The 19,196-nt window shown below is 42.5% G+C and overlaps 1 long non-coding RNA gene across 1 annotated transcript in view; it reads right to left on the reverse strand.

Moving 5' to 3' along the window:
* The window catches only part of LOC116070564, a 39,111-nt gene extending 20,270 nt beyond the window's left edge, over positions 1-18,841 (reverse strand). Inside the window, exons 1-2 of the long non-coding RNA XR_004110468.1 lie at positions 18,735-18,841; positions 8,940-9,020 (exon numbers count right to left, since the gene is read on the reverse strand). This is a non-coding gene — a long non-coding RNA (uncharacterized LOC116070564). The remainder of the gene's footprint in view (positions 1-8,939; positions 9,021-18,734) is intronic.
* Between the last annotated feature and the right edge of the window lie 355 nt (positions 18,842-19,196).

Below are 19,196 nucleotides of genomic sequence, written 5' to 3' on the forward strand. Positions count from 1 at the left end.
AAGTCAAATAGCTTTGACCATAGCAGGAAGTCTGTATCCAAAAATCGAGCCTACAATTCATTTCTTGCAGCAGAACTATCAACTCTTAGCTTAGCTACGATGGAGGTAAAATCCTTTGGTGATGTGAGGGTCTTTTAAATACAGCCTTATTACAATGAAACCCAATGTCTAAAAATTGTTCTTATTTTGGGCTTGTACCACAGTAAGAGCCAAGATTTTAAACTCTACTAAATACAAAACAAACAAAAAGACTTTATATACTCATGTTCATTTAAGAAAATACTAGTAGTGATGTATTATTTTTAAGTATACAGCTAATATGTTTGGAGTTATTTAAAATTTATATTGAGAAAAATGTATTTTCACTATTGCTGTAGACGAGCATCTACATAAGACTGTTAAATCGATTGTTGTTTTATATCAAACAGCTTTTATAATACTTATTTTTATTTTATAATATTTTATAAATTTTAAGGAATACAACAAAAAATATATTATAGGTATTGAAGGAGGGGTCTCTGGGAGGAGCGGTGGTACAAAAGGGGAACAAGAATGTGATTCAATTCTATTTAATTAAAATATGTTTTTAAATGTTAACAAATTCAGATAAATTGAAATCATGTAACTTTTCTGATAATGCAATAAAAGTTAAAAAAAAAAAAAGAAATCATGGTAAGACTCAGAGATGCTATGCATATCCTTCGAGCATCTTACAGGGATTTCTCTACATTACTGGAAGCGATGATGATATTGAAACTTTGTCTTTTAATCTTTGCCCTGGTGCAGGGAAATCCAGAGAGATCGGAGTACTCCAGATGCTGGCTTGTCCAGAGACCCACAAGAGGTAGGAAGCTGAAAAGAGCCTGAGCCTTAGAGAGATCCTGTCTGCTTGATTATATGGGAAACTGAGGCACAGAGAGTTTGGTGACTTGCTTAGTATTCTCCAGAAGAGTTTGTAGAAAGCCTCAGAGCATTTTCACAGTGACTCTGGAAAGAACCATGCCTTTTAAATCGAGAGACAGGAGGCTCTTTCACTCCTGTTTTTCCAAATAATTTTAATGCTGTGCTAACACACCCCTGCTTATAGATGCTAGACATGGGGCACATGGGCCATGTCAGCAGACGTTTTCCTTCCCCTGAAAGCAGTTATTAGGCCAGCCAATCACAGCAGATTGTTCTAGGTGCTGAACTCAGAGTTATCTAAACTTGTATGTTCGGGTATAAACATTGTCTGGGTCAAGGTGATGTTTTCCTCCCACTTTAACATTTCATAACATCATCAGATCATTTCCTGTTCTGATTTGGTAGTCTGCCACATCCCACAATGGGGGAGAAGGTTAAAGGAAATGTTAATGCTGCAGTCAGGACATATAGAAGGGAAACTTCTGAGTTTTTCTACCACCTCTTCCTCTCTCACATCCACAAGTGGCAAAGAGATGAACTTTCACCAGTGTTAACCCACGCTCTGTTAGCTTGTTGACGTAACTGATACCTTCAGGTCAGTCCTACAGTCAAGAGCAGGAAGCATTTGTAAGTTGTCCACACTCACTTCCTTCCCCTTGCCATGTCCTCTGTTACCATGTCCTGTTACAGAGGAATCTGTCTTTCCCACCCAGACCTTTTTCCTTTAATGCACTGAAAAGTCTATGACTTTGTATTCTCTGAGTTCCAGGTCCCTCACCTCTTAAATGGGGTACTGGTTTCTACACTGGGGCTCTGCTGGGATGATGCACTTAGGAAATCTTAGCAGCAGAAGCCACTGATGATATATGTATAAAAACAGCTTGCTCTTCTCTATTTCTCCCTGTTTTCTTCTCCCTCTCTTCCCTCTCTTTACCCCTCTATTCCCTGTCTGGTTCTTCCTACCTCTAAACTATCCCATCCTCATTCTATAGCGAACATAAAACACAGTGATCACAATACCTGCTCTTTTTCAGATGTACCTCTGCCTGTGTCAGATAATGAAACATCTAGATAAGGGTTGGAGGAGGACCCTTCCATATCTAAATTCCCACTATTATGGTTTTGCCTTCAGTAGGCATGGAATGTTTCTAGAGAGAATTTTTTCTTTGAGATTTTGACTTTTAAACATTTCTGATCAAAACCACCCATTCTACTTTCTTAATAGAGGTTTAGAATGGGTTGGAGAGATAGCTCAATGGTTAGGAATACTAGCTGTTCTTCCAAAGGGCCCAGGGTTTGATTCCCAGCTCATACATAGTGGCCCATAACCAACTGTAACTGAAGTGCCAAAGGATTTGACTTCCTCCAAGTGCAACAGAGGCACATGGGGTAAACAGACATAGGTGCATGCAAAACACCCATACAACAACAACAACAACATCAACAATAAATTCCTTTAAAAAAAATAGAGAACTAAAATAGTAAAGAAAAACACGCATAGAACAACATCAACATCAACAACAGATTCCTTTAAAAAAAATAGAGAACTAAAATAGTAAAGGAAAACACCCATGCCAGTGTGCTCTTTCACACTATAGGCAAGAAACTCAGGTTGATTTATGGTTCTTCATTTTCTAAAGAGAAGATTGACGCTTTTGTACTCTCTTTACCTACAGCAAGTTTTGGGCTGAAGCAATTCTTCAAAGAGATAGATGATTAGGGAATACCAAGAACTTTCCTACAAGCAGTGGTATTTGTTACTGGGCTCCCATTGTGTCAGATTCCACTCAACATCACACTATGACATTCAGTGTCACCTCAGCCTTTTTCTCTTATAATTTAGATACCAAGGAGATACACACACACACACACACACACACACACACACACACACACACCACACCACACCACACAAACCACACACCACACACACACCAAAAAAGGAATAGTTAAAAAGGAGCATGCCTCTGGAAACTTTCAGTAATTATTAAAGTAGTGGTATAGTTCTCTGTATTAGTGAACCATTTTAAGGAAAGAGCATAGACTCAAATAAATCACAACAGCAAGAAAGTATGGTGAGCCTGGGGGATGAAGGAAGAGCAAGAGAGACAGTAAGAAAAGGAATTGAGAGGGAAGAAGAGGAAACAGGATTGAAAACAGAGTCTCACCTAATCTGTGCATAGACAACTTGTGCATCAGATTGTCAAGCCAGCCCGACTCACAGATTTGCAAATGCACAGTAAACACCATTCCCCTTCTCCTTACAGGGACAGCATAACTGAAAGTTAGAACAACAGCTTAGACTTGGGGTTCAGCCCTTGTGATTTAAAGGATATGGGGGACCAAATAACCTGTTGCACTGTGTCTGTTTTCCTGGAAGGCCTGGTTTCCCACACTCCACCCATGTCTGTTTCTGAAGGAAAACGGTCTCGGTTACACTTTATCCAGGCATTCATTAAACCCAAATTACCTGCCCAGACACTGACATGTAATAGTATTCAGTCTTAAGAAGAAAGGAAATTCTAATATACTCCTACAACATTGGTAAGTCTTAACACTGAGTAAAATAAGCCAATCACAAAAGCTACCTTTTTGTTGAGCTATTATGACATCTAATTCATGAAGCAGAAAGGCAGGTGTCCACATCTTGGTGGATGGGATGAGAAATGGATCTACTGATTTTTTTTTTTTTTTTGAGAATGGATTTCATTTAGCCCAGGCTGGCCTATAATTCATTGTGTAATGCTGTCTGGCCTTGAACTAGTGATCTTCCTGCCTCAGCTTCCTGAGTTCAGGACATGTGACACCATGGCAGCTGGACTTAGCGTATATTAGGCACAGAGTTCCAGTTTCTAAGATACACAGAGCTCTGTGGATAAGCAGCGGTGATAGTTACAGAATGACAGGGACACCTTTGGTGCCACTAAGTGGGTTAGGGTAATACATTTCATTCTATGTGCATTTTAACCATTACCCCTAGACATGGAATCTATTACCACCTGGTAATGCAGGGGAGACAGCTGATTTACAGAAATGAAGCTGCTTCTAGACAAACTGGCACGTAGAAAGCCGGGAAGAATGGCAGCCACAGTGAAAGGTTAGGGTTTTCTCCGTTATTACAGTAATGTTCCCTTGTCTATCAAAAGCACTGCAGGGAAAATGTTACCGTGAAGCCGAGTCTCAGGGGTTCTTAACGTCATTGCTCTTAACACATGGGGTAAGGACTTCGGTGCCAAGGTTGTAGGAAGAAAGTCCACACCCTTCCACACTGTACTTGTTTAAAGGCTAGTTTTGACTTTGAGGAGCTAGTCACTAAAACCTCACATGTAGGGTCTGTGAGACCTCTCAGCAGGTAAATGTGCTCGCTTTTGATCCCTGGAAAATCTGAATGCAGTAGCACTCACCCATAATCTTAGCACTCCTCCAGAGAGAAGGGAGGTGAAGATAGGCCCATCACCCAGAAGCTCAGGGGCTCCATAGCCTGGAACCCCAAGGGTGAGAGGAACAAAAGAGGCCTTGTCCCCTCAAAGGGAGGGAGAGAAACAACTGCCAAAGCTGTTCTTAGGTTTCACACAGCATTGGATGGAGTGTCAAAGGGAGAGGAGAGGGGTGTGAGCATACACAGGCACACACACACACATCGTAATAAGCTGAATAAATTTATGTAGGAATATTTTTGAAACACAGGCATTGTTCAGTTTGGGGAGGAGAAATCAAAGAGTGAATCTTCCTAATGAAACAAGAGAGTTAGATAATCTTAGGGAATGAGAAGTTTCTCCTTAACTCCTGGAGATGGTTTTGAGTTTGCTATCTGCTCTGAATTCTGAATTTGGAAGCGCAACAATAGCATGAAACATACTGCTCCAAGTCTGTTCTTCTGAAGATGGCCACAGGTGACGCAAGGCTGGGCAGAGGGCTTTCCTGATGTGTCTATTATGATAATGGAGAGTTTAGCATTTGCTGTGATGGAAGACAGCATAGCACATATGCAGTTGAGTCTCCATGTGGATCCCCAACAACGGAGCTCAGAGGCTGTCCCTAAAGCTGTTGCCTGATTATGGAATCTGTTCCCCAACAAGGCTGCCTTGTCTGGCCTCAATGGGAGAGGATGACCTGATCCTGCAATGACAATGCATCAGAGTGGTGAGATATGGGGGACCACCTTCTCAGAGGAGACTCTGTGGGAAGGGGGTCAGTGTTTGGAATGTAAATAAATAAGTAAATAAAAACTAAAGACTGCATAGCTTAAAAATGAATAGAAGACATGGTAATGATGTTTTCACTGTGGGCAGTGTGCACTATATCCCAGTTGTCAAGTAAATGAGTAAAAGGTCCTGGAATGGAGTCATTAGGACTGCATTAATCCTCAGCACTGGGTCTGGTCTGTCATTAGCTGCCTTCTAACCACGTCTCCTTAAAACTCCATTGCTAGCTTCTACAAGCCTCAGTTTCTTAAGTTAGAGTACTAGTGTCAGTATACAAGTGTCAAAGCATGAATTACACATAAAGAGACAGATTATGTGAAAGTGATTGGTATACTTGGGTTTAATAGAGAATGATTGATAATTTGGTGTGGAAAAAATCACTTATTCTTCAACTGGTTTTCTTAGTGTCTGAACAGTTAGGCAAGTTCAATTCTAGCCAGATCCAAGATAAAGGGAGGCAAATGTCTGGTTTAAAAGTTAAATATGGTCTGGGTGTGGTGGTAGAATCCTTTCATCATAAAACTTGGAAGGCAAAGGCAGGTAGATCTCTGAGAGTTCAAGGCCAGCCTGGTCTACATAGCAAGTTCCAGGCCAGTCAAGGCTAAATAGTGAGATTCTGTCTCAAACAAAACAGAAGCCAACCCTCAAAACAAATATATATATATATATATATATATATATATATATATATATATATCCCCAACAAACAACTAAGCCTTTGAAGCAATGGCTGACAGAACATTAATATCAGATGGCAATTCAGTGACCAGGTTAAGTTGATAGTTCCCTAACTGTATTTTCTTACAATCCAGGCTGATTTAAAAATCTTCTAGTCTAAAAATCTTTAAAACAACTTATGGGTGATGGCTAATCATATTTATAAAAGAAATACATTATAGTACAAACATTTACTTGTATTCTATGTACACAGTAAGGGAAGTCATTCAGTTGAGTTTTGCCACTAAGTAAGTGGGCAGATTGATAATACATCTACTAAAAGTGACATCAATTCTTAAAATACAAAGCTACATCTCTCTCTATCTCTGTCTCTCTCTGTCTGTCTGTCTCTGTCTCTCTTTCTCTGTCTCTGTCTCTGTCTCTCTATCTATCTATCTGTGCACTCTTGCTCACTCGTATATGGGAAGGTCAGATTTTGACATTCAATTGCTTTTCTCAATTGCTTTCCCCCTTATTTTTGTGAGCCACGGTGTCAATCATTGAACTGAGAACTCAATAAGTTATACTGGTTGGCCAGAAGCCTCAGAGATTCTCCTGCCTCTGCCACCCAGTACACCTCCACGGAAGAATTGTAAATGAGTGCTTTGACTGCTGGCTCTCTGCTGGTAGGTCCAGGATGAGAGGAGAGAACCCAGTCTAAGGGGCTAAGCAGGATGGTGTCCCTGCTGCTCAGATCTCCTGCCTTCTAGAAAATAACCACCCTGTGCGGTTAGGAGTTTGTCAAAGCAGGAACTCTAGTTTAATTGTATCCATGTTCTTGTTTATAAAGGGCTGAGAGAGAGGGTTTTTTGCTGAGGTGAGATGATGTAGGGGGAGGGGAAAGGTGATGAAGGGTATGGGGTGACTGACAGAGCCAACAAAGTTACTCTAGTCAGCAGTAGCTAAGCAAAGGCAGGCTTAAGCCGGTTGTGCTGAATTACTCCAGTTCGGAAGTGACTGAGACACTTTACAAAACTAAAGCCAGGCTTGAGTTTGTCCTCAAGGCACAAACCAGGGTCAAAACGAGGCCCAACACTTGAGTTAGAACTTAGGTTTGCAACTTGTTCTTTAGCAACTGAACCATCTCTGCAGCCCCTCTTCCCAGCAACCCGCTTTTGCAATACCTCAACAAGTTTTCTTTTTATTAAATAAGGTCAGTTTGAAGGTGAGTTTTTAATTTCTGACCAGAACCTGTCAGTATTGTACTGATGAGGATGAGCTGGAGAGTGAAGGAGCCATGCCTCTTTTTTGGTGTCGTTGTGTGTAAATGTCCTATGTCAGCACCCTGAATCTTCACATGACCTTTGAGGGGGCAGCTTCATAGATTCTTCCCCACCCTTTCTGGCAGGCTTTCACACTGCTAACTGTTGATGCTATTCCATAGATACCAACTGTTAGTTGGGTAAGAAAAGAATACCAAGACTTCAGACAAAATAGATTTTTAGTGGCAAAGTATGATTGTACGCTTACAGTCATGAAAACCGTTAGCTGTCTACTTGCAGCTGCTTTTGTGGAAGCAAACAAGATCATGCTGCAGAGGACTGAATGTGCCGAGATGCCAACTTGATGTGGGTTTTCCACAGGAGGAAGCAAGTACTTCTTGGAGTTTCGGCCAGGATCAGGTGTAAGTAATCGGGAACTGTGTTGGACCTTTTTGTCAATAATGAATGCTTAAACACACTGGACCCCAGGGTTAGAAGGTGTGATAACACTCTTAAAGACATTTACAGTTTCTTTTTCTTTTTCTTTTGTCAGTGCTCATGTGATAGTGAAGATAATTCATAGATAATGAAGATTTGCTGATAATATTTTTTAAAAAGTGGATTATGGTGGAATGACCGAATTACAATAGGGGTAATTACTGATCAGAGCCCTCAAAGCTAACTGGATATTTGGTGTCACAAGACTGGCTATTTTTGTCAAGATATCTTGTCATTTTTATTATCAACATTCATACTTCCCAAGAGTCACAGGGAAGGGAAAAAAGCAAGCAAGACATCAAAATGGTAGGCAGTTTCCCCAGGTATTTAGTTTTTGTATGTAAAAATATAGTTCTGATAAAAATTAGACTTCTTTCCTTCTGCCTCCTGTCAACTATGGACTTAGAGGTGATTGATGGTGGGACCATTTAGGACCCGAGCTGAACATGACATACTAATTTGGTCATTTGAAGTCATGATAAGACATTTGGAGTCTGCCAGCACTAAAATTCCAGGTGTGATTTGGAGTATGGTAAAAATGTTCCAAATGTCCACTAATAAGAAGGCAGTTACCCCCAGCCTGGCTCCCTGGCTGCTCAATGGCTGCAGGATGGTTTGCTCCATTCCTGGACCTGAGAGCCAAGCATCAGCCTCGTCTTCAGCTCACACATTCCCTTTTGTGGTTTATTTTACATTTCAATGAATTTTAGAGATCTCTGAAAGAATTTGTTTTCCAGTAGATGCCACATGATGAAACTTAATGTCACCAGCTTTTTAAAATACTAATTGCTCATTCCTTATTATAGTCTGATATTGTTATTCAACTACTGTAAATAAATGCTATTAACAAAATGTCAACTGATGTTCAAAACATCTGTAAATGGTTTTTACTTCATAAAAAACAGTTTCATCTTTATCAGCAATAGACGAAGAACCACCATATCTGACAACATAACAATCTATAATGGCTCCAACATATGTATTTCCAATTAGGCTCCTCAAAGCATTTACTGAAATATACATTTTAATTGACTTAATAATACCTAATGGGATTATGATGTGTGGACTAAAGATTGTCAAAGGATATTTTTAAAAGGTACTAAAGAATTGCAAGGGTTCCTAGATATCTGCCTTCAACTTGTTTCTTTAGGGGGGCACTGTTCCTGTAGAGTCTCAGAATAATACAGGTTATTGTTATAGCTCTTGGTTGGCCACCAGAACTTGATGGTTAGATTCTACTGCACACGCTGACCACAGAGCATGGCCTTAGTGGTAAACCTAGTACTAATATTTTGCAAAATGGACATGGTGTCAAACTGCCCTCCAAATTCATGTCTCAGTGCACATAGATTAGTGTAACTTTCAGACCTCATCAGAGAAAATTGTTTGTACTGTGGATAATGCAGAAACTCACAGCTGGTCTTAAGTGTCCAGGGAAGGCTCAGTCACAACTGGGATGTCTATATTACATCTTCTTCCACCCAGACTCAGAGACCTTGGTGAAAGAGGAAATAGGAAGATTGTAAGAGCTAGAGTTCAGGGAGGACCACAGACATACTGTCTTCTGGACATGGCAAGGCCACTGCTCTTATGGATTCATGGCAGCTACGGTTGCCTGTACAAATCCTGCCCACGATCAAGCCATCCAACAACCCACCACGGAGAGGACAGGGGCTCATGGGTCCCCACTTCTAGCTGAGAAGTTGTTGAAGATTTCTGGGAGAGGTAAAGTCAGTGTTCCAACCATGCTCCAGTGAATGACTTCACAGCCACAAGGATATGGACAGTACAAATTAAAATCAATAGGCTACCAATTAAAAAATGGACATGAAGTGGGGAGGGGGAGAAGTGGATATAGGAGATGTCAAGGGAGGGGCTGGAGTGAAAATGATCAAAATACATTGCAAGTAAACATGAAATTCTCAAAATATCAACAAAATATGACCTAAGAAATGGAAAGGGTAATGGCTAGCATGTGAATATAGAATCATGTCTTATCTTTTCTCATTTTGTGAAAAAGTATAGAGAGAAAAAAGGAAAACAAGAAGAAGGAGAAATCTTTGGAGCCAAACCATTGTTTGTAAGGCAAATAAGGGAATTCGACCTTGGAGCCCTAGAGAGAGCTTTCCTAAAGTAGAAAAACTTAGAAGGTAGCAGAGATCAATCTGAAGCTTGAAAACACATCCAGTCAATTGGTCTTTGCAGATGGTAGAGCAGAGGTGAGAACTCAGGAAACGAGCCTGTTGCTTGCTCCTCACTGTGTGGGGTGGTGGGTTGTACAAGCAACCTGGTCCAGGTTGAGCAAGGGTCTGGAACTCTGGAGACCTGGTGGGTAGTAAGTTCTGCCTGCATGGGAAGGAAGGTGTTCGACCACACCTCCTGAGCCCTGGCTCCTGTCGCAGTCAAGTCCCCCACAGCCCCTGCAGGAGAGGTGTGTGATATTGGTCATGTAGAAGCAGCACCAAGCCTTCTTACATGCAAATAAGGTTTCCCCAAGCTCTCAGTCCAAACCAATGAGAAGTACCTGCTGACGAACCTGAATCACCCCCAAAACTGTATATAAATCCTGTCCAGGGAATTAAAGGTGTGCGAGAACTACTCCGTCATCCAAGCTCTAAGGGCTATAACACTTGGGAAGAAGTCTGCTCTCCTGAAACTGCCGGAAGCTGTGCTGGCTAGTGGCCCAGCCTGACCCTACTCAGTGCAGAGACAGAGGTGAAGCCAAATGCAGCAGCAGAAGCGGTGGAAGTGACTTTCCCTGCTTGCCTGTGCTGGCTTCCCTTCTCCAGAACTCTGGCACCAGGCTGGGACAGAGATCTCTGTGGAATGCAGGCCCACCATCACTGGGCGGCCTGGGCATATTCAGCAGTGTGAACAACCCTGGCTCCACCCCAAAGCCCAGAAAACCATCTAAGCAAAATGCAAACGAGATCCTCACAAATCAGAGAAAGTGCCTAGGATCAGGTTTTCTTGTTTCTTGTATCTGAAAACAATCCTTTTTAAGTAATAATAATAATAATAATAAAAACCACAAAGGAGGTATTCCAAGTTCCAAGTGAGAGGGCTGTAAATGAACCCCCAGTTGCTAGGTGGTGGTGGCGCACACCTTTGACCCCAGTGCTGGGGAAGCAGAGGCAGGCAGATCTGAGTTTGAGGCCAGCCTGATCTACAGAGTGAGTTTCAGGACAGCCAAGGCTACAAAGAGAAACCCTGTCTCAAAGAAAAGAACTACAAGACAGATGCAGGCAGACAGGCAGACACAACTCATACATAAGAAACCACAATTATAAAATATCTGTAAACCAAAATCTTTAAAGTATTCAGAGGAGTGGGGAGCGGGGACTGGGCAGAGAAGACACAGTGCTCAGTAAGATGTCTACCACTTTCTGAAAAGAGAAATGAAAGCTGGAGTATACGGTACAATGAGTCAAAGAAAATACAAAAGTCACAAATTCACACCTGAAATAGTTAATCCTGTGAAATTACCCTGTAAATGTGAAAATGAAATATGCATCTTCCTAAAGAAACAAAACCAGGACTCACCACCAAGGGACCCATACAGAAATAGGTACTAAGGGGAATTCTTTAGGCAGAAGGGAAATTATCCCCCAAATCTGAGAAAGAACAGAGTGTAATACAGAAAGAAAGAAAGGAGGTATCTAGTGCAGAATTGCTCTCTTGTTGGCTTTAATATATGCAGTAACAATTAATGAAAACTCTAAAGCAAAATCAGGAGGGGAACATTGTTATAGTTTTAATGTTATATAGATCTATTATAAGAAGCAAAATAAAATAAAACAAAATAAAATATCCCGTTGAATTGGTTGGTCCAATTCTCGAGCCTCCTGGGAAGCCCTTTGGATAACACCTCGCCATCAGGAGTTAGTTGTGTACACATGAGAACAAACTAAAAAACTACGGCAAGCACTTGAACTTGGCTGTGGCATACCAAGTGAATTTGTCCATATTATCAAACTCGTGGACAGGAGAAGGGTATCATGGCCTGGTTGTCCATGAAGAGTTTGTGGGGAGGGAGCAAAGTGAAATTCAGAGTTATCAGTTTAGAAGAAGAAGAGAGAAACGGACACCCTTCCTCCCATCATCTTTAGCAATATCAACATATATTGCCTACAAGTTGGGGATGTCTTGAAAACCTTCGGGATCTGAGTCCATGAAAATGAAGCTTATCTGCTAAGTACTTGCTAATAGTAGATTACTGGACACTTTTTTCAAAGGTGAGACTTTTAGTATCTACTTTTATCTTTTGGTGTGTCTGATGTGCTACCAAAGAAAAAGCTATTAAATCTTTAACTTTGGATGTTTCTTTTTATCTTTCTATATGTAAGTTCTATTGATTTTTCATAAAAGAAAATATATTTGTGTGGTATGTATATGCATGCATGGTCAGATATACAGCTATGTGAAACTTTGGAGGCCAGAGGTCAACCTCGGGTGTTGTTCCTTAGAAGCCTACCACATTGTTCTTCTGAGACAGGGTCTCTTACTAGGACTTAGTCTTGCCAATTATGCTAGGCTGGCTGGCCAGCGAACTCCAGGAACCCACTCCTGTTTACTCTCCCCATGGTGGGATTACAAGTGTGTCCCATCAGGCCTGGCTTTTAATGTAAGCCCTGGGATCAAGCTCAGGTATTCATGCTTTTGTGACAAGTACTTTATTGACTAAGCTATCTCTCCAGCCCTAAAACATGTTTTGAAAAAATGCCTTCTTGGCAGAGCCTGGTGGCTCATGCCTTTCACCTATCACCCAGAGGCAGAGGCAGAGAGACAGAGGCAGAGGCAGAGGCAGAGGCAGAGGCAGAGGCAGAGGCAGAGGCAGAGGCAGAGGCAGAGGCAGAGGCAGAGGCAGAGGCAGAGGCAGAGGCAGAGGCAGAGAGAGGCAGAGACAGAGGCAGAGGCAGAGGCAGAGGCAGAGGCAACTGGCTCTCTGTGTGTTCAAGGTCATCCTATTCTAAAAAGTTAGTTAGTTCCAGGCTAGCCAGGGTGGAATGGTAAAACCCTGCCTCACTCCCTTTCTTCCCAAACAAGCAACAAAAACCATTCTCTTCTATGAAGCCTGATCTTTTCCCTCTAAGAAAAGCAAGCATTCTCACTGTACAACTTGTATCTGGCTTCACTAGACCACAGAATTTACAAATATTTTTGTAATACTGTGGTGTTTTTTTTTTTTCTTTTGACTCTTTGATTGGACTTGGTACTTAGAAAATCATTTTAGGACCTAGGATGAAATGAGTGAACCTTCTACCAGAGAGGATCTCTATATGCTTCTGAAGACACCTGGAGGACTCCTTTAATGCCAAATTCTGGGCTCCAAGGTCTTTGATTCAAAGGAGATGTGAATTCTGTCTGCTTGGCTGCAGGAGATGTTCATCACTTCTGGCTCTCTTTTGTTCCAGAAATTTTCTTTGAGCTTTAAATTTATTGTAAGAATGAATTTTTAATGCATTTTGTGACTTACATAAGATCTAGCCCTTGACGGCTGACCTAATTAGTACAAGAAGCTCTCAGAATGAACCCAACTTTACTGAAGTGAACATGCATTAGGAAAATATTTGCTTCTGTGTGTGTTGCCTATTTTTCCTGCGTGGAGTCTGGTAATTCTTGTCTACCTTGCTAACACTGGATTCTTTTAGGTTTGTGTTTTTATATTATGTTCAGCATTTCTTTTCTTTTCTTTTTAAAGAATTATTTACTTATTTTATGTATATGAGTACACTATAGCTGTCTTCAGACACACCAGAAGAGGGCATTAGACCTCATTACAGATGGTTGTGAACCACTATGAGGTTGCTTGGAATTGAACTCAGGACCTCTGGAAGAGCAGTCAGTGCTCTTAATCTCTGAGCCATCTCACCACCCATATTCAGCATTTCAATATGATAATTAATCTAGATAATTTTGCTTGTTACTCCCTAAAATGGGACTTCTAAGATAGAAAATAACTTTACCATGCCCACACAAGTCTCACCAAATTGAGAGTTCAAGTACATAATGTATATTTTGCTTCCTGAAATTGCTATACATTGTCATTTTGATTATTGTTTAAAAAAAAAAGCAGAAAGAAACCCAGAAGTCGTGTCCTAGCTACCATCTTATGTGAGTGTTAAACACTACTGAGACAGAGAAAATGTATTGTAACTTTATATTTAAAAAGATGTTGATCCTCCTGTCTCTGCCTCCCAAGGGCTAGGATTAAAGACATGTTCCACCTGCCAGCCTGGCCTACAGAGTGAGTTCCAGGACAGCGAGGGCTATACAGAGAAACCCTGTCTCAAAAAACAAAAACAAAAACAAAAAGAAAACAAAACAAACAAAAAAATGTTGATACATTATGAATATAATCTCAAGTATTGTCTGATTTATAAATAAAGTTATATTGAAACATTCATTTTAAAAAACTGACATTCATTTTTTTGATGGTTGCACCTTGGAATTTAATTTTTTCCCTTTTTTTATTGGATATTTTCTTTATTTTCAAATGTTATTCCCTTTCCTAGTTCTCCCCTTCTCCTCCCCCTGCTTCTATGAGGGTGCTTCCCAACTCACCTACCCATTCCCACCTCCCTGTCATCACATTCCCTACACTGGGGCATCTATTGAGCCTTCACAGGCCCAAGGGCCTCTCCTCCCACTGATGCCCGACAAGGCCATTCTCTGCTACCTATATGGCTGGAGCCATGGGTCCCTCCTCTGACACTCATTTTTTTCTTTCTTTCTTTTCTCTTTGTTTTTCTTTTTCTTTCTTTTCTTTTTTTTTTTTTTTTTTTTTTTTTTTTTTTTTTTTTTTTTTTTTTAATTTTTTTGGTTTTTCGAGACAGGGTTTTTCTGTGCAGTGCTGGCTGTCCTGGAACTCACTCTGTAAACCTGGCCTCAAACTCAGACTGGCCTCGAACTCAGAAATCTGCCTGTCTCTACCTCCGAAGTGCTAGGATTAAAGGCGTGGGCCACCACTGCCTGGCTGACACTCATTTTTTAATGCATGGTCTATGTATGGTTGCTTTTGTGCTCTAGAGGTGGAGTTGAATAACTGTCATGATGCCTGTGTGGCCACAGAATCAACAATAATCACCGGTACTTCTGGTTATCAAGAGGTGTTGCCTGGCTGATTTAACTTCTACAAGCAAGTCAAATTATTTCCACATAATTTCCATACAGTTTTAAATCCTGGAAACTCTGACTCTCTGCTGAGTCACATGGAGAAATAGAAGAAAGAGACAGCTGTAAAATGCAGACTTCCAAGTAGCAATGTGGCTGTTGGACAAGGCTTCCTCCCCTGCACAGGTCTTAGTGTCTTAGTGGCTCTTTTCCCTTCCAGAGTGCACTTCACTTCTGAAGCCAAGTTAGTCTCTATTTCATTTACCTGTGCTTCGGGGGCCTGAACAGCTGAGAGAAGGCTTAGAGGAAGAGGAACGTCACATCCAACAAACACAGACCAACCCAGGCACCTGCCATAGGTGGTAGAGAGAGAGACTTCAGCAGATTTGCCAGCAGAGCTGTGCATCAGTGGGGTATGCATATGATTTCCTGCTTCTATTTCTCCATGTGACTGGAGCCTATCACACTGAATCAAAGTTGCTGGGGCCTTCCCTGCTTCTCAGGGATAACAGACCTTAGTGGGAAAAACAAAGACAAAGAACCCAGAAAGGAAAGCTGCATTCTGAGTCCAGGAAGGGGCTGCCATTCCTGTGTGCCTGTAATGAGCAGATGTCCTGCTTCTGCTGACAGTGTCAGGTATGCTCCTGCTTGGCTCCTGTTGAGCACAGCTATATGTGGTGAGAGGGGAGGCCTTCCATTCTGCCATTGTTAAGGATTCTGGGGGGTTCTGGGCAAAACCATCTTAACAGGACAAACCACAGAGACAAGCAGATGACCAGGTTGAAACATGTTTTCCTAGATGAGCAGGAGCCATAACAAAGCACAAGCCTTGTTCTGAACACCGTAGTGCTACTAGATAACAACAGAGAACAAAGCGGTTTCCCCTGACCCAGATCCCTGTTGGACAGATGTCTTCTCCAATAGGAAAGTGAGAAACAGGCCTTGGGGTCCAAGAGTGAGGAATAGAAATAATGATATCATTTCTTTATAGAAAAATCAGCTGTCTTACAGCCACATCCCTTTGCTTATTAATCCATCTGAAATTTCCCAGGGGACTTGAAGCTGGCTCTTTGCCTGCTGATGAATCTGTAACTCTGCAATAATTAACTGTAATGGTTTCGAGACAGACCCTCTTCTCAGTCATGGCCTGGTTCTGGGCTGCCAAACACCATCTGCACCTGGGTGGCAGGCTAACAGCATCCCCATTTTATTCCAGTTTTTCCTTCCTTCATTTTTTTTTTAAAAGTGTGGCATCCACTGTCCTCTGTGCTAACCAGGGAGCCAAGACAGCTCAAAATTTCCTTCTGTAAAGCGAGATGATAGGGGAGTGGGGGCGGGGGAGGGTAGTATGTGGGAAAAGCTAAAGGACTCCCTTCTCTGAGACCAGCATACAAAAAATCTCTCTATTCCTGGCCACCTGGACTCACCAGGCTCATTATGTGAGTGACTGAGGGTGGACCAGGCAGTCAGCAGACCAAAGACTGTCAGAGAAGGGGGTTCTTATGTGATCTGCTCCTGGTGCCTGTGGTGGAGAGGCAGGAGGCTGCTGGTAATTTTCCGGGCACTCAGCATGCACCACAGTGCCCCTCACACAAGCACAATGGCCATGTGGCTAGGGAGCCAGATGGGCTGCATTCCAGGCAAAGACAAGGGAGAGATGATGGAGTCTGATTTGTTGGCTCCTTAGCCTTACTGCTGGCCCTCTGTCTTTTGACACTGGATTTACCTTTCATGAGTCCCTAAAGGGAGGGCACATCCCAGCTGGGTCCTCTGGAAGCTGTGGATTTGCTGATTTGCACACTCCTTGTGCATATTTTTATGTGGGCAAGCAAAACAGATGGCTCCATCCACATAGCTGAAAACCCAGCTGGCTCTTGCCGCACTAGAATGACCTGAGCTTAGGGATCCGAGTCTTCCCTGCCAGAGCCTTGGGCAAGTTGGGAAATATGTTTGTCTTTGAATTAGAGCACAGGCAGCTATGGTCCAAGATGCTGCAATCCCCACTGGGCCCGGTGGGCTATGGGAGTGCCGGAGGGGCAGCATTAAGTGCATTACACATGGCAACCCTTCTTCCTGGAGTTCTTCACTTTTGTCTTTTCTTACTTGGGCATGCTAGAATCTCACTTAAAGATGGAGTTGTTTTCCTTGGTCTTCTGCTTGTGTGTGTGATGAGTGATGGGTACATATGCTGAAGTGTGAACCTGTTTGAGTGTGTGTGCACATATGTGGAGGTCAGATGTTGACACTGGGTCAATGTCCCTGCTCTCTCAATCACTCTCTCCCTTTTGTTTTGAGACAGGGTCCCTCACTGAGCCTGGGGTATGAAGACTCAGAGACTGGCTGCCCAGCAAGCCCCAGGGCATCATCCTGTTTCTGCCTTCCCTGGGCTGAGATTACAGGAGTGTACTGCTGATCCCAGCTGCTTCTTCTACTTAATCCCAGCACTTGGGAGGCAGAGGCAGGTGGATTTCTGAGTTTAAGGCCAGCCTGGCCTACAGAGTGAGTTCCAGGGCTACTCAGAGAAACCCTGTCTCGAAAACAAACAAACAAACAAAAATTCAAAAACACATGTTATCTCCTGTTCTTGGTTATGCTAAACAGACCTAACAAGAGAATTTTGCAAGGCATAAATAATATATATAGTATATATAATGTAATAGTATATATAATATATGGATATTATATATCAATACTATATACAATATATAATATTATCAGAATTATCCTAGGTACTGGAAATTCCAAAATGAATGGTACAGTGTGTCCACGATCAGAAACCTTAGCACCAAGGGTAAGAGAGATGATGGAAAACAGAATCTATGGAGAAGAGGGAAAGGATGACATAATAGGGAATTAGGATAGGGACATAAGAGGAATAACTTACTTTCCTTGGGAATAACAAGACCCAGGCTTTGAGTGGCATTCCTTGCGAGAAAGTAAAGCTTTATCTGGGCATAAGGTCTGGCTACATATGTAGAATATGGAGGTATAGGAGGCTATTCACTACTCTCCACTGCTAGTCCCCTCAGATCCTTCTTCCTAACCTTTGTCTAGTCGAGTATGGGCCTGCAGAAATTGGCCCTACCTCCTGCTTAAAACAGATGCTAATTAGTCAAGGTTAATCATAGCAATTATATTCCTATTGTTTTAGTTTGAGTTATTATTGCTGTGATGAAACACCATGACCAAAAGCAAGTTGTGGGGGAAAGGGGGTTATCTGACTTATCCTTCCACACCCATAGTCTATGATTGAAGGAAGTCAGGACAGTAATCAAACAGAGCAGGAACCTGGAGACAGAAGCTGATCATCAGAGGCCAGCCATGGAGGAGTGCTGCTTAATGGCTTTCTCCCCGTGGTTTGCTTAGCCTGTTTTCTTATTGAACCCAGGACCATCAGACTAAGGATGATCTTACCCATAATAGGCTGGGCCCTCCAGCCTATAAGTAATTAAAAAAATGTTCCATGAGCTTGCCAACAACTCAGCCTTATGAAGATGTTTTCTCAATTGGGGTACCCTGCTTTCGTACTATTCTAGCCCATGACAACACGACATCCCTACAGAAGGACAGATTCCTTAAGACATCCCTACAGACAGACAGACACATTCCCTAAGACATCCCTACAGACGGACGCATCCCTTAAGACATCCCTGCTGTGGTGAACTGTCTTAGCTTGTCACTCGGTTTCACTAGGATCACCTTCTTGGTTTCTGAGATGAAATGAGTTATCAATTAACCACTTCTGGTCCCTCCCAACTCACTTCAGCTTCCTCCTGACACATTTCTGGTCCCTCCAGACACACTTCTGCTTCCTCCTGACATACTTTCGATCCCTCCTGAAGCACTTTCAGTCCCTCCCAACATACTTCAGATCCCCCTTTCTGTGGATCCACTCAGCTACCGAAGAGATAGTAAAGTACAGCTATATGGACAGGAAGGTAGTTGAGCCCTTTGGAGGTTAGAGCCAGCCTGCGTCCAATGAGCCCATCCCCCTGCCTCAGCTCCCCGCCACGCTCCTCACAAAGTCTGTGTGTGCACCTACACAGTCATCCCACCTGCCTCACACAGATCACTCGCAGTCAACCCCCTGACTCACACTCTCCCCACTCATCGTCATCCACTTAGAGCCAGCCTGGGTCCAATGAGCAAGACACATGGAGCTTCACACACAGCTGAAGCCCCAGTGATGGTCTCCTGAGATCTGTTGGAGCAGAGTCACTTCCTGTCACAGGCCGGCCACTTCCCGTCCCTCCCCACACACTTCCGGTCCCTCCCCACACACTTCCGGTCCCAGGGGATGGAAGTAAATCGATCATTTGTTAAGTGAAGTCATTGGTGGCTGCTGTCTTATGCTCTAACCCATCCTTGGGAGACAGCTGGGCCCAGGCCCTCCTACTGCTCCTCTGAACTCTCAACACACACATACTACTGCAAATGCCTGCTGGTCTCCAAAAACCAAGTGCAGCCACTTGGAGTGAACATCCATCGCTTCTTACAAAAAACTGATTAAATGTTGAGAATATTCAGAAAATATGTAGACCTGCTCTCCAAAAATCCA

Source organism: Mastomys coucha, unplaced genomic scaffold (assembly GCF_008632895.1).
Source record: "Mastomys coucha isolate ucsf_1 unplaced genomic scaffold, UCSF_Mcou_1 pScaffold1, whole genome shotgun sequence".
In the NCBI taxonomy this organism is placed as follows: Eukaryota; Metazoa; Chordata; class Mammalia; order Rodentia; family Muridae; genus Mastomys; species Mastomys coucha.